This window comes from Hemicordylus capensis, chromosome 1 (genome assembly GCF_027244095.1).
Source record: "Hemicordylus capensis ecotype Gifberg chromosome 1, rHemCap1.1.pri, whole genome shotgun sequence".
NCBI lineage: Eukaryota > Metazoa > Chordata > Lepidosauria > Squamata > Cordylidae > Hemicordylus > Hemicordylus capensis.
The window spans coordinates 403607808-403624591 of record NC_069657.1 but is presented as its reverse complement, the minus strand read 5'-3'; positions in this window follow the sequence as shown (position 1 = coordinate 403624591).

The window sequence follows — 16784 nt, the reverse complement described above, 5'->3', positions numbered from 1 at the left end:
AGGGATAATGCTCATCCCACCATGTACTGACAACTTGAGCAGCTTGCAGCATCCTGTATTTTGTATAATACATCGGAATAGGCTTGCTAACCGCAGCTGCCTCCTTTGTCAATATCTGTACTGCCCAGGAGAACTTAGAAGCAATGAAGAAGGGCTAACGGAGCGAGCATTCTGCAGCCAGAGGGCAAGGAGAGCCCTTTTAGAAACTATTCAGCAGCTCATTTACGAAGAAAGGTGAATCAGGATGACGAACCAGGCAAGGACTGATTGCATAAACTCTCTCCCCTAAGGGTGCTCAACCAGCTTTTCCTTTTTGCTCATTTATACCCAGTGTTTGTAAACACCAATTCCTGTTGCTGCTTGCAAGGGGCTGGAGAGATGGCAAGACAGTTTTAAGAGGTCATGGCGTCCAAATGCTGCCTTCAGGTTGGCGTGCCTTGTGAAAGAGTCCACTGTGGTACCAACAGGTCTCAACATAGTCCCCTGCCTTCTGGGGCTGAATTCAGCTCTTAACCAGACAGCCAATGGGCATGCGGCAGAAGATTCCGAACTCTGAGAGCAGCTCAGCTGGCACTGGGGGCATTGCCTTTGCCGCCCTTGCTCTCTCAGACTTAGGTCACTGATAGTAATGATTGCTAAAACAAAGAGCGTGCTGTTGGTCTTTGGCCTGGGGCCAGTGAAATATTGACCTCATGTTATTTCTTGTCTCGCGCACGAACCAAGTCCCAATGTGCTCCCAGTATCAAACCACTTTGTTAGGCTCCATTTCTCCCACACAAGTGTGGTCAGACACAAACCACAGTTCAGATGGGAAAAAAACATACATTGTTTGGAAGGGCTTGAAAATAAGCTGGAGAGAGAATAGGTAACATGCTTTCTTTCTTTCTTTCTTTCTTTCTTTCTTTCTTTCTTTGCAATAAACATTTAACAAAGAAACTATTTAGAACTCTGCTCCTAAAGCTTCCATCCCATGCACACTTACTCAGCCCGACTACTGTAAGTGGGATGACTAAACCCACTGACTAACTTGACTGAGCCCCACTGAATACAACAGGATGTTACCTCAGAATAAACGTATAGAGGATTGGGCTGGACCTTATTCATTATATTTTTAATATTGCCCTTTCTCCAAGGAGCTCAGGATAGTGGCTGACATTCAGATCCAGGACAGCAGAGCCAAGACAACCACCTAACAGCACTTTCCAACTAATTGCACCAGTGCGGTGGGGAAATAGCAATTTTGGACACCCTCTCTTTCTTCAGGAAGCCCTTTGTGCTGCCCAAATATATGTGCCTGAGGGTTTCACAGCCCTTGGGGACATATTTTAAGGTGGCACAGATGATTTCCTGGGGAGGGTGATAAAAAGTGCTGCTTCTCAGCTGCACCCGTGCAGTTAGCTGGGAGGATCTGTTAATCTGCTCTGTCACTTTGCACCAGTGCATCCTCTCTCTGTATGCCAGTGTGTGTGTGTGTGTGTGTGTGTGTGTGTGTGTGTGTGTGTGTGTGTGTGTGTATAGCCCCCTGTTGGAGCACAAGGACAGATGTTTTTTGTTTTGTTTTGTTTAACCTTTGGAGCTACCATTGTGTGGATCGGAGGAAAGAGTTTTTTTGATGGAAGTGCTAGACTGAGGAAGGAACAGGGAATGAGAAGAAAGATGTTAAATACTGGATTGAGAGGATCAGAGTGAGAGAGATAAGCCAAGCAAGGAGACAAGACAAGCAGGCACTGGCAGACAACATCAGTTCTCTTCAGGAGAAGAGTAGAGCTAGGAATAAAGTCTGACTCAACTAAATCATTGGACTCTGAGGATTTCCCACTGTGTGTTTGGGTGAAGGATAGGAATGGGTGAAGGAATGTTCTGAATGTTCCAGTCTCCATTTTGGACTCCGGAATGGCATGCTTCTGGCCTCTGTGCATGTGTGGCAGCCATTTGTGTGGTCAGCACCACCATGCAAATGGCTGTCGTGTGTGCGCAGAGGCCAGAAGAGCACCATTTGGGAGTCTAAAATGGCGCTCAGAAGGTTTTGAGTGTTTGGAGCTCATTCCATTGGAACAACCAGCTCAACCAGTTGTTCCAACAGAATGTTCTGGGTATTTGTGTTCCATTCCAAGCTTGGAACGGAAAGCAAATATTGTTTTGTGCACATCCCTAGTAAGGGATTTATTGTAAACTATATACCTGCTGGAATCATTTTTGTCATTTCTTTCCCTTCCCACCACCTTTTGTTGAGTAAACCTTGGTTCTGGTTTTATATGTGTGGGGGTGGGGTGTGGGGTGTGTGTTATATATGAAAAGGATCTCACTGGATTCCTACCCTTAGCTTGATAGAATTAGAGTAGGGTAGGACTGAACCTCATGAGCCTAGGGTTTTGCTGTATTATTCCTCACCCCTCCCACACCTAAGTGAGTTTGGGCCCCACTGTCTCCTTCAGCACTGGAGAGGTACTGAGTGGAAAGGTAAGGGTTACATTGTGTTACTTCAGCTTTTGCTTCTTCTAACTACTTGGAACTCATGTTTGTCATGTTTTATTTTCCTTCCATGCTTGTGAAATGCACAACTTGAGCCTGACTGTCCATCTCAAATGATCAGTTTGTGTGCGTGTGTCCCTCACTTCTCTCACTTCTGCACAATATCCCTGTGAGGTAGGTTAGGCTGTAAGGATAAAATAGCCATGTCTCTGAGCTCTTTGGAGGAAGAGTGGGATATAAGTGTAATAATAATAATAAACATGAATCTCACTATTCTTAGGGTCAAACAACATGGCCTCCTAATCTCTTGCTTAGAAGCAGAAGTTCCTCTTCTTAACCAAAGCATCCATAGGGAACATCATTACTCAGATTAGGACCACAGTGCACAGGGAGGGAGGGGTTAAACATTTCTCTCAGTGCTGTTAAAGGAGATGCCCTCCCAGGGTTTTTTATTTCCTCAGATTTTTACACATCTGTAACATATATTTTTACATATCTTCAACATTAGGGATGTGCACGGAACTGGCTGGCCCAGTTCGGTTTGAATCTAGACTGGACCCGAAACGGACTGGGCCAGTTCAGTCTGGCACCCCCTCGAAACTCCCCCCCGGTCTGGTCAAAGGGGGGTGGGTGCACAAACTTTAATTTTTTTAAACTTTTACTCCCTTTGGGGGAGTTCCTTGAGGCAGCAGGGGAGGGGGCCGCAGAGGTTCCTCCCCCCCACCTCTGTTCTCACCGCCAGTGTCCCATTCGGCTGATTTTTCAGCCTGTTCGGGCCTTCGGACTTCAGCGTGGCAGCCATTTTGGACACCACCGTGCCTGTGCATTTGGCCTCTGCGCACAGGTGTGGTGGCATCCAAAATGGCCACCATGCCTAAGTTCAGAGGCCCGAATGTGCTGAAAAACTGGCCGAACGGGCCACTGGCGGTTAGTACGGAGGCTGGCGGGGGAGGCAGAACCTCCACGGACCCCACCACCACCTCAAGGAACTCCCCCAAAGGGCGTAAAGGTTTTGTTTTGTTTTACTTTTAAAAAAACATTTACAACCCCCCCGAACAGCCTGGGGGTGTTCGGTCCAGGGGTTGGACTGAACAGCCTGGGTTCGACCCTGGACCGTCAAACCGAACCGGCTCAACATCAAACCTGTTGACCGTCGAGCCGGTTTGCACATCCCTATTAAACATATCTGTAGGTTATCCAAGTCTGCCAGTATCTCCCTCTTGCCCACAGGTCAGGTGCTCCGGTCATAAAGATTTCCAATTCTTTCAAAAATAGAAATAAGATGTAGTTTGACTGTTAATCTAATATACTAACCATTGTACCACACCTATCTGCAGTAAAATGTATTTTAAGCACAGCTCATCAATAAATGTCAGGTCCAATTTATATGACCGTCTGGCTACTTGGAGGCTGCTTGAAATTGCTAGACACCTTGTTGGCTCCAGGTACACCCAACATTTAGTGCGCCACTTTCTATATGCTATTTAGGGCAGTTTGCAGTAACCTGAAAAACAGCTCAGCCCTGTGAGTTGTGGCAATAATGATGGAAGCATAGTATATCTTTTTCTAGAACTCCCATGACATCATTCTAGAATTCTAAAGGCTGTTTCACACATTTATTTATTTTACCTTTAAAATGTTATATCCTGCCTTTTCTTTGTCAAAACAAACTCCAAACAGCTAACAAATGACAACTTATTAAAATAACCCGCTGAAACATATTAAACAGTAAAAATAGCAATAGCAACAACCAGCAAAATCAACTAACGAACAGCTAAAAATATATCTGCCCAGCAGAGCAGAAGTTGACTCAAATGAAAAACAGCGGGTTCGTGCACAAGGTTATAATTAGGGTAGGACAAGAGTCCTACCCTAGTTCGGGAGCCGTGTGCACTCCCATTTTGTGATAGTGTGCAAGGGAGACAGCAAGGTTGGAAGGGGAGGAAATTATTGTCTGGGGGAGGAGCTGGGTCAGACGGCGTCCCCTCCTTTCTCAGTAAAGTGCTGGCTATGAGAACTGTGTAGGATAGTTTAACCCAAAGAGCCAGGTTTCAGCTCGGAGTCTGAAGATGTGTAATGTTGCAACGGTGGGCCATCCTGGGGAGGGTATGCTGAAAGGTTGGGGCCACTGCAAAGAAAGCCCCGCTCTAGTGAAGGTTCAGCAGAGGCACCCAGAGCGCACAGGCTCTGATGTCAAATGAAGTGTATGAGGTGGCATATGAGTTCTAAAGTGGTCCTTTGGCCTTTCACTCATATTACATGATGAACCTGGGATTACCACTGAGTGCGCATTATACAAGGAGCCGCTGTTGCCAGTCCTGGTTCTCAGATGACAGTGCTCCTGTGCTATCTGTAGGGCTGGCATCACAATGTGCTGGGCCTGGGGCAAGGCTGAGTCATGGTCAGCTCACACCTCTGATGGTGTGCTGCCACCCCATGGCCCAGCAGCTGGGCAAAGAAGAGGTGCTGCTGAGACCTTTGGCAGCAACTCCTCCTGGTCTTTCCCTATGAAAGAGGAGGTGCTGTGCTGCCAAAGGGTTTGGTGGCATTGGCACCTCCTCATTCCTACCCTTTGCAGGCTGGGAACAAAGAGGAGGTGCTACCAGGGTTAGGGCCCTGAGCCATGGAAGCACCTCCAAGGTTGCCAGACCCGGTGGTGAGTGTTTAATTTTTTAAAAAAACAACACTTTAGAACCCTCAAACTGGCTTGAATTCGAGCCCAACTGGGGTGTTTGTTTGGGAGGCATAAAACTGTACATGCCCGGTTCAGTTCATGTCCGATTTGGACGCGAACCAAACTGGGCAAACAAGTTTTGTGCACATCCCTAGGTTGGCCTGACTCCTAGGTGACTGAATCTTTCTGGCTACACTGCCTTCTGTTTCTGCTAAAGGAGCAAGTAGAGATGTGTGAGTCGGCTTGCTTCGAGCCGGGTTTGACATTGAGCCGGCCTGGTCTAGGCAGTCTGAGTTTTAACCAGACCAACCCTCAATCCAAAGAATCAGCTCGGGGGCCAGCTTGGGGGGTATACATGTAAAGGGGAATTGGGCAAGGATTCTCCTTTACTTGTAAAGTACAGGGAATCCCTCTGTACTTGTAGATTCCCTAACCTGGGGTGGGGTGGGGTGAAAAGGTCCTTTTAACCTGTAAATTGTAGGCAAGCGGGGCGAGGTCATGGTGGGGGCGACGGGGTCACAAAAACGGCCTCCATGTGTGTGCAGAGGCCTGAACCAGTCCACAGCCAACCCGGGCTATCATTTTTGAGGAAGTAGGGGGGTTAGAGAAGCCCCCACCGCCCCCACAACCTGATTTTTAAAGGTAAAAACTACACTGGATTCCCCTTTACAAGTATACCCCTTGAACTGGCCTGAGTTCAGCGTAGTTGGATAGCTAAACTAGACCGGACATGGTTTGGCTGAGCCCAAGCCCAGACCAGGCTGGGTCTGTTCGAATCCAGTCCGGATTCAAACTGAACCAGTCTCACAGCCAGCTTGCACATCTCTAGGAGCAAGTGAATGAACCTTTTTTGGAACAATGGAGGCCTTTAAAAAAATCAGTTCAAGCTATAGGAATATACGATGACAGTATTGTTTGACATCTGAAGTCACATTCCATTCTGGTGGATGGGAGAGTGAAACAGGGAGCAAGTAATATTTGGGGAGGAGTGTCTACTTTCCTTTGCTACCCCTTAGAGTCATCCCTGCAGTGGGATGAATGTGGAGTGCCAATGGGGAGTGCCCAGTGGCAAAGGCAGCAGTGGTTGACATCTGCCAACTCACACCATTGCTGTCTTCACAGAGTCAGCCAGGTCCTGGGTGAGAGCATGTGAGCAGTCAGGTCCATGCCTGACTTGGCCCTGCTTCAATGCTGACACTGGCTACCTGTTTGTTACATTCTTAGGTGTAAGTTTTAAAGCACCTTAGGTTTACACCAGAAAGCATCATGTGTGAAGAGGCCCAAAACTTAATGATGAAAGTGCATCAAATGTTTTGCCAGCACTACAACCATCGAGGCCTTGATTATTATTATTATTATTATTATTTTTACATTTATATCCCGCTCTTCCTCCAAGGAGCCCAGAGCGGTGTACTACATACTTGAGTTTCTCTTTCACAACAACCCTGTGAAGTAGGTTAGGCTGAGAGAGAAGTGACTGGCCCAGAGTCACCCAGCTAGTATCATGGCTGAATGGGGATTTGAACTCGGGTCTCCCCGGTCCTAGTCCAGCACTCTAACCACTATACCTGTCTGCTCCCGTCCCCTGACCACATTTACCACTCGATGGCACCAGCACACAGGTGGTCACCAGAAGATTGCTAATGCTTACAATGATTTCGAAAGGGGCATTGCTAGGTACTTGAAAGGTCTGGGCCCTGGGCCCACAGCCTTCTCCTTTGACAATTCAACTCAATCATATTGCTCTCCCCCAATAATAATTGCATATCTTTTTAAAAGTTTCTAATAATAATTTGTTTCAATAACTGTTTTATGCTACTGCTTTTATTGTTTCGTGTATTTTATTCTGTGATGATTTTGAAATATTGTTTTCAATTGTGTACACTACCTAGAAATGTACATATCAGGCAGTATAAAAATACGATAAATAAATAAAATAAATAATATTATAATACAGCACCTGTAAGGGTGGAAGCAGCAGAGAGATAGGTGAGGCTCGGAGCTCTCTCCCATGCTCTGCGCAGGTGCCTCCCTGCTTCACTTCCTTTCTGGAAGAGGTCCTAGAGGAGGGAGCTGGCTGATGAGATTTGGGGCTCTGAACAATTCCTTGGAGGACTGTGCCCCATGGGGTACTTCCCAATGATGCCCCTGGGTTCCAAATTTATTGCCAGCAGCCAATGTGTATAAGGCTAATACCTGTGTGAATTTGCCTTGGCTAGTGTGTACCAGCACAGTCTGAAGGGTGAGGAATGTGAAGCCCTGGAGCCCAACCATAGTGGGATTTCCTCTTCCTAAGCAACAGGCACAATGCAATCTCTGCAATCTCTTAAGTTGAACTTCCACTTGTCTTCCAAAGGAGCAACATTTCCCTGTGAACTCTAGTCAGAAACCAGAAGCAACTGTTCTGATACTTTCTGTTCAAATATTCGGAGTGCCTTACATGTCCTCATGATGCAAAGCTGAATAAGGGAAGAGTCATTAGGTCTGTTCACACAACCATTTGGGAATGGATTGGAGGGTCAGAGAGTTCCTATTTCAGTAGCAGCACACAAGCAGAACCTCTGTTTGGGTCAGCAAACCCAAGAAACACATGAGTAAGCCAGATCCAGTGTCTATTGAAAAAGAGAGCTGATAGTCCTCCAGGGCCTCCATGCCTTCCCAGCATGCTTTGTGCTGCCAATAGACTGGAAAGCCTCATGACATCAGCAGCTGCCCTCTGGTTGGCTATGAAGGAGCAGGAGGCCCTGCCCTGTTGAAGCTGCTCCAGTGACAGGATCATAAAGTATGCTTTTCAGAGTGGAACATCCAGGGACGGCAGCCCCTACAGCCGCAGCTCTCTATCATTTCCAGGCCTGCTAGGTCCTAGTAGTTGCGTAGAAACAGTAAGTGGGGTCACACAACCAGAAAAGCAAGGTAAGAGCACTCTCCTCTCCTCCTACCTTGGTTAGGAGCTGGGTAGAGAAGCTACCCTGCTTTAAGCAAACTGGGCTGGAGGGATTTTTGTAAGTTCACCATCATTAACATGTGGGTAGCCCAGCTTATACATATTTTTAATGATTGCGTGAACCAGGCAATTGTGTGATGTAGGTCTCTCTCAGCCACAATGACTTTGGTTTGTCTTGATGCTATTAACACCATAATATGCCAATGTGATTGGACAAGGATCAGTCCCTGTTTAGCAGAGGTAAGGGGAAATAATAATAATAATGTTGTGGCTCCTTTAAAGCAAGAAGCCAAGAGCTATGGCTGGATTTACTACTGCTGGGAAATGAATCTCTGGAAGCCGTGTTTTTCAGAGTGCCTCAGGGCCCCATTACTAAAATTGGTTACTGGGCTTAAATAATGCAGCATGGCAGGGCCCAGTGGGTTTGAACATTGTCATATCCAGATAATCCTGTTCTTGGTGGCTGAGATATCTCGTTCATTCTCTCTCTCTCTCTCTTCAGCCTCTGCACAAGACCTTGGATCTGACAGAGAACATCATCTTAAATAATCAGCACTAGCAGAGATGAGTCCGAGCTGCAAAGTTCTGTTTGCTTCCACGAGTGACCTATCGGATTTCGACAGTGCCTTTCAGCATGATGTCTACCCCGACTCCTCAACACATACAAATAGATGCACAGGGGAAATGCACCACAAAAGATATAAATGTGACACTATCCCCCTGCAAAAAGCATTTTCTCAAGGCCTCCTCTCCTTCCTGCTCTTGTCTGCAGTAGGAAGGGAGAGCAAAGCACCTGTTGCTTTCATCCAGCTGGAGCTAGTCTAAAGGTAGGAATGAGAGGATCAGCAGTCTCCTGCCCAGGGGTGAAATTTGGAGAGGGCAGAGAAATATAATATTTATCTGAATCGAAGACTAGGTTTCCCCAAGTTATTTGCTGTTAGAAATTGAGGGGTAATTTTAAATTTAGGTTCCTCTTTCTTTGGGGTAAAATAACACATATCTAACCCATATTTTTAAAGGATATCATCTTAAATTCAGGGTCATCTTTATTCAGGTAAATACGGTAGCCCCCCCCTCTCTCCCCCTCTCCCTCTCTCTCACACACACACCCCTTGTGTAACAGGCTGGGGCAGGGCTGTTCAACTTTGGCCCTCCTGCAGATGTTGGCCTACAACTCCCATAATCCCTGGCTATTGGCCACTGTGGCTGGGGATTATGGGAGTTGTAGCCCAAAAACAGTGGGGGGGGGGAATTGAGCAGGCCTGGACTAGGGGCTGGGTTGAGTGATATGCAGCTCAGCACACAAGATAATGAAAGGGTCACACCAAGAGCATGCCCTCCATGACATCCCAATGCACTCCTTTATTTCATGAGGAGGGGCTGTTCACCTCAATGCCTCTCCACCACAAGTACTCTGTTTAAACAAAGAGGAGAGGAGCTGGAGAGCTGAAGGGAGGGAGGTCCAGAGGGCAGAGACCATTATAGAAAAGATTCACCTGCATGTCACTACCAACTAAGTTTCAGAAAGTGATGAGACAGGCAGGAGGGGTCGCCCTGAAAGAAAGGGGTGGGGCAGATTCATGTGGGAAAAGGTGGTCCTTCAGGTATCTAAGTCCTAAGCTGTTTATGGCTTTAAAGGCAAAATCCAGCACCTTGAATCCGGCCCGAAGGCACATGGGTAGCCAACGTTGTGGATACAGTGGTGGGGAGATATGGCCCAAGGGCCGAGGGCCAGTCAGAACCCTCACTGTCACATTCTGTACCAGCTGTAGTTTCTGAAGGGTCTTTTAGGGCAACCCTATGTAGAGCACATAACAGTAGTCTAAATGAGAAGTGACAAGGGTGTGGATCATCACGGCAAGGTCAACCTAGTCCAGATACAGACACAGCTGGTGTACCAGCCCAAAAATGATCCTGGCCATCATAGCTATCTGGGTACAGAGGAGCAGACCAAGTCCAGGAGCACTCCCAAGCTGCAAACTTGATTTTTACTCCACCCAGAACAGGCTGACAACCCACTTCCAGATTGGAGGTTCTCCTACCAATCTGACTCTGCCAGATTTAATTTCAGCTTGCTGATGGTACTTCCTTGGGGGTGTTTGGTCAGCACCCTCAGTTCAGGCAAATGTGGGGAATTTAGCTCAAAAGGGGAGGCAGTTCCAAGCAGTTTTAATTTGTGCAAGGGTCTGAACTCAAGAAAACAGGCTTGAGAGAGAGATTTTAATTAACAAAAGGAGTTTATTGTGAGACAAATAAATATAAGCAATAAGACTAAGTTACTAGTTGGCCCTAACGTAAAGGCAGTACAAATATGTTTAAAAATAGACTATTGTAAGGCACATTTAGCTTTAAGTTCCAAATTATGTGTAAATTCCCAGTCAGGCTAGAGAGAGTTACTTTAAGATGGCGGCGGGTGGCGGGGGTAAGGTTTCAAAAATAAGAGAGATTCAGCCCTGAAGGAGCCGGACAAGAGGCTATATCACCTGTCCTCACAAAGATTTGACTCGGGCAGCTGGAGACTAGCGTCCATCTAGGGAGGTGATGTGGAGGGCAGGAGAGTTGAAGGAGTTGGTAGGGTTCCTCATGAGAAGAGTTCCAGCATGAGGATAGATTGACAGGGGGACCAATTTAAACTGACTCTCCCAATAATTCTATCAAAAGTTTTGATGTGCACCTTTCCAAAGTTATATCACTGACTCATCCCTATTGTGAGGGAGTCTGCTGCTGCACTTGCCTTATCTGCCTTCCCTTCCTGGCCTAATTGTTTCATTAGCACCAGGTTTTATCTCTCTTGTGAGAGAATGAGGGGAGTTTTAGAGTTCATCCTAAGTCCAAAATGACCTTGGATGCCAGACAACTAGTTCTGGACTAGTTCTGGACAACTAGTTCTGCTTAGCCAGGCCCCCTCATAGGAAGAATGTGTGTGAAGCTGATCTCCTTTGCAATTTGTGTTACTTGCAGCCCAAATCTAGGGGCTACCAGTCCACTGCCAACTAAACGACCTGTCCCCATGTTTAAAATAAACTGGGAGCTCACATTGTGGGGCAGCTCCTGAGCATAGCAAAAGTGCAATCTCCAAGCCTGGAGATGCAGCTGCAAACAGGGAAGCTTCTGGGATCCAGGCAGAATAAGCTCAGCTAGTAACTTTTCCCCCGTTGATGACCCAGCACTTTGGAGGCATCACTTTTGGAGATTGTGTTCTGTAAACATTTTGAGAGTACACTTTAAGGTCCTGCTAATAAGCAGGTAAAGCCAATTACTATCAGAATCTCTTCACATGCATCTGTCTACTCTCTAACAGGTACTTAAGGCAGCTGTGTGAATCCTTAACCCTATGTGTGAGTGTGATCAGTGTGAGTGATGTTGGGGTAAAGGTGGAACGGTTAGCATCAACACAGAAAATTTAATTGGAGAAGGGTTTGTAAGCAAAGGAGAGAGAGCTGGTCTTGTGGTAGCAAGCACTACTTGTCCCCTTAAGATAAGCAGGGTCTGCCCTGGCTGCATATGAAAGGGAGACTAGCAGTGTTTGCACTGTAAGAGATTCCCCTCAGGGGATGGAGCCTCTCTGGGAAGGCATCTAGGTTCCAAGTTCCCTCCCTGGCTTCTCCAAGATAGGGCTGAGAGAGGTTCCTGCCTGCAACCTTGGAGAAGCTGCTGCCAGCCTTTGAAGACAATACTGAGTGAGATAGACCAATATTATGAATCATTATATGGCAGCTTCCTATGAGTAGGCATGTCTCTCTTGCAAGCAAGAGAGAAGTGTTTTAACCTTTTAACTAACCATACTAACAACAATACTAACCATCTACTAACTTATGGATTAAATGAATATATGAGTTAACTAACAGATATTTAAAGTATTTCTAATAATATTTAGAGCAATTCTATGCAGGCATGGATGAAACTAGCAATCAAAAAGTGGTAAGTATCATACTGTAAACTGTATTTGTAACTAAAAGTAATCAAATTTTAAAGCTATGAAATAGGTTCAAAATATGCAAGCATAACAATTAACTACTAATCAATAATAATCTAAAGCTAAATCCTTAAACTTCTGTAAATAATACATGGATGATACAAAGCAATATGACAAGCAACTGAAAAGCAACAGGCTCGCCAATATAGCCAGGAAAAGCGGGTAATGTGAATACAAAGATAAAAAGGGGTTGGTGAGCTAGTCAAAAAGGTAGTTAACACTGATTGTCCATGGTTGGGGGACTCTAATGGCAGGGAGTTCCAACTGTCAGGGCAGGTTTTGGAAATAGCCCAAGCAAGTGGTTCATGAGGGACTGCCAAAAGGGACAGAACATAATGGTTTGTGGGTGTCTTCTGGAGTGGTGGCTAAGTAGCAAATAATCCATGTATGCTCCGTGAGGTAAATGTGCTTGCTTGGCTAGCAGCAGCCGCTATATCCCGCAGGAACAAAGCAGCACTCTTACTGGAGCAAAGCGGCAGGTTCCCAGAGATGCTGCATGAACAAGTCATCTTCTCTGCCAGGTGATGGTGATGTCATCGACAGCCAACACACAGGCATCCAGAGAGATCCCAGAGAGGAGGAATGGTCTTCCCTCCTCCAAGATAGCCACCTCAGCTTACGACTGCCACAGGCATTGCCGGAGCAGTGGTTGGCAACCGGCTTGTTCTGGGGTGGTGTCGTCTCCCAGTTCGGCACTCCATCTCTTTCTGGACCCATCTGCTGAAACATACTGGTTAGGCATACAACATGCATCCTAACTTTGACTTTACTGCGGCCACCCCCCGTGCTTAGATGCACAACAGGTGATTGGAACTTGTTACATACTTTAAACTTAAAAAGGAAACTTAAACTTGAAATAAGAACCAACAAGGGACTTTGAACTTGGATCCAACATGGGAAAATAGGTGGAGGTCTGACCTGGGCAGTATCTCTGTGTCCATGGACCCCTGACTGAATTTTACTGCCGAGGGAAGCGAGATGGGTCAATATCCCAGATACTCACTTCCTCCGGATCTGCAGGGTTAATCCCTTCTTCAAGGACTGGAATGTTTTCTTGGACCGCTACTGTCCCTGTCCAAAATTGCACATATGCAAGTGGGTAGGGCTGGAGTTGCCAATAGAGCCAGCCATCATGGTTAACAATTATCCTTACAGCTGCTATAGGTCTTCTGGGACAGTCATAGTGAATTTGGTACCATCTAGCTGGGAACCAGAGGTCTGCAGGAGCAAAACTGATTATAATATTTAAAATATTATATTAAAAGCTTGTCAACCCATGTCCAGTTCAGCACAGCCTGCAGGCACCTGTTCAAGTCTGTCACAGTCTCTCCACTTGCTCATGGCACTAAAATGTACAGTTAGATGTTATCAGCATATTAATAACACACACACCACACCCAACCCCTGGACAACATCTGCCAGTGGCTTCATATAGATGTTGAACAGCATGGAGGTCAAGATGGAACCTCATGAGTTGCCATAAGCCAACGGCCACAGTGTTGAGCAAGAGTCCTCCAGAATCACCTTCTGGAACCTATCCCATTGGTAAGACTGCCAAGCAATGCCCCCAATCCCACTTGGTCCAGAAAAATATCATGTATCAAAAATTATCATGTATCAAAAGCAACTGCAACAATTCCATCATCATCATCATCATCATCATCATCATCATCATCATCATCATCACCAATTTATTAGATTTCTATACCGCCCTTCCAAAAATGGCTCGGGGCGGTTTACACAGAGAAATAACAAGTAAATAAGATGGCTCCCTGTCCCCAAAGGGCTCACAATCTAAAAAGAAACATAAGATAGACACCAGGAACAGTCACTGGAGGGATGCTGTGTTGGGGGTGGATAGATCCAGTTACTCTCCCCCTGCGAAATAAAGAAAATCACCACGTTAAAAGGTGCCTCTGTGCCAAGTTATCAGGGCTTACATTAAGCATGTAATAAGAACTCTCTTTCAGGATAAGCCATAGCTCAGTGGAAAAGCATCTGCTTTGAAAACAGAAAATTGCAGGTTCAATCCCTGGTATCTCCAGGTAGGGTTGGGAAACCCCTTCCTGAAACCCTGGAGAGCCACTGCCAGTCAGAGTAGACAATACTGTGCTGTGTGGACCAAGGGTCCAAGGCAGCTTTATGTGCACATTTATAGAAGAAGGAACGGACTTCTATTCTTTGTGGCTCTGGAGGGAGGGACCAGAACCAATGGGTTGAAATGGTAAGGAAGTAGATTTTGGTGAGACATTTCTCTCCTCTCCTGCCAGTTCTCCATCTTTGCCTCTTCTGGCTGCGATGTCCCATTGGTAGGTAGATTGAAATTACAAGGAAGCAAATTTAAGCTAGACATTAGGGAGAATTTTCTAATCAGTTTCAGCCTCTTGTGGGAGAAGGATGTTTTTGGCCTCTCAACCTCTCAGTTCTGGGAAGTTCCCACATAGTGATCCATTTTATTTATTGGAATGTGGTGGGGTGTATGTGGGTGTTGGCTGGTTCTGTCTCCTTGCCCAACACATCCTTGGAGGCTACAACATCTGCTAAAAGCAGAAGGGAGAAGACAATGGGGCCATTTACAAGACTGTCTCTGTGTGTGTGTGTGTGTGTGTGTGTGTGTACCTGATTCAACTCACCTTCCCCCCAGAAGATCCCTGGAGCATTGTTGGGAGCGCAGACTGTGCTTCCAGATATTCCACACTGTATGGTGCAGTGCAGCGCTCTGGGTCTGGATATCCCACAATGCACTGCGTGACATGCATGGTGCATTGGGGGCTTCCCCTAGGAGATGGGTGCTCTAGGTGTCTGTCTCTCTGTCCACTGGGGCTGAACCCAACCCCAGTGAACACACAATCCTGGAGCCCAGGTTGCGGGCTCACTTGAACCTTGAACCCCAGCTAAAAGCCAGGCTTAAAAGCTGGGCTAGGTGCTGCTGCTCTGCTGGAATCAGGCCTGATCCTGGCGGTTCTCACGCGCAGCCTAACCCAGGTTGGACTTTCCTAGTCTGGGTTAGGTTGCACATGAGAACAGCCTCAATGTGGTCTAGAACCTTGGATAAATCATTCCAAGTCTCATTACCAGTTTTCATAAGTAGAACCACTTAAGTTGGAAACAGATAGTGTTTTTTTGTTTTGCTGTTTTTCAGAGGGCTAAAAATGATGTGAAAGAAGGATAACTGCTCTTGGCATTTACCGTACATGCATTCCACTGTCATCTCTGACAAACAAGCATTTCTCATTATTGTGCTTCAAAAACCTGCAAGACTTGCTTGGGATAAAGAAATAGGAAATAAATGAAAGACGCTTTGCACAAAAGCCACCAATGACTAATATCAAGTCCTTTTCAACCGTCTGTGTTGTATTTTGCTTGCAGTGGTGAAGCCTTTGATTGGCTGAGCTGTTGTAATGGCATGGAATATTCACAAACATTACCCAGCAAACTAGCCCTGGCTGAAAGCTCTTATGGGGGCCAGAGATTCACACATGAGCTTCTCTGACTATAAGGTGTGAAGGGAGCTCTTTCAGATCTGACTTGTCTTGTAGTTTTCACCTTTGGTCAGAGGTCTGTGCTGATGCACGGGCTATATTTCCGGTCTCAAGAGCAAGAGTCTTGCAGTATCTTCTTCTGATGGCAACGGTTATACTTATTTACTTGAAAAATATTCACAGTATAAGATGACAGAGATCCTTTTGTCAAAATATGTTCGGCATATATCGTACATGAACATTTCATTTTAGAACTCTAAACTGAGACTCTGTCTCTTCCTTTGACTTAAAAAAATACATTTTGGTGCCACTGCACCCTTTCTTCTGACAGTTAGGATCAAAGGAACATAGGAAACAGCCTATATAGGCATAAGAAGTCATAGGAAGATATAAGGCATAAGTCATAGGAAGCTGCCTTATACCAAGTTGTCTAGCTCAGTATTGTCTACACCAGAGCTGTACAACTTGCTTCCACAAGACCAGCTCTCCTCCCTTAAACCTATAAAGTCTTAAATGGCTTTGGGCCTGGGTATCTAAGAGAACATCTTCTTCGTCATGAACCCCACTGCCTACTGAGATCATCAGAGAGGTCCGTCTGCAGTTGCCACAGGCTCGTCTGGTGGCAACTTGGGGACAGGCCTTTTCTGTTGCTGCCCCGATGTTTTGGAATGCGCTCCCTGATGAAGTAAGAGTCTCCCCATCTCTGACATTTTTTAAAAAATATTTAAAGACACATTTGTTCACCCAGGCTTTTAATTAAATACCATTTTAATAGTTTTAACTTTGTTTTAAAATATTGTTTTAAGGTTTTAAATTGTTGCAATGTGTTAACTGTTTGCTGTCATTTATTTTAACCAATGTTTTAATTTCTTTGTTGTCATTAATATGTTTTAACTATTGTTTAAACTTTTATGTTTTTGTTGTAAACCGCTTTAAAAGGGGCTTAGACGGATTCATGGTGGACAGGTCTATCAATGGCTACTAGTTTGGTGGCTGTGGGCCATCTCCAGCCTCAGGGGCATGATGCCTCTCAATACCAGTTGCAGGGGAACAACAGTAGGGCATGCACATACCTCTTGCCTTTGGGCTCCCCAGAGGCATCTGGTGGGTCACTGTGTGAAACAGGATGCTGGACTAGATGGGCCTTGGGCCTCATCCAGTAGGGCTGTTCTCATGTTATGATCCCCTCAGGGGATGGAGTCACTCTGGGAAGAGCAGAAGGTTCCAAGTTCCCTC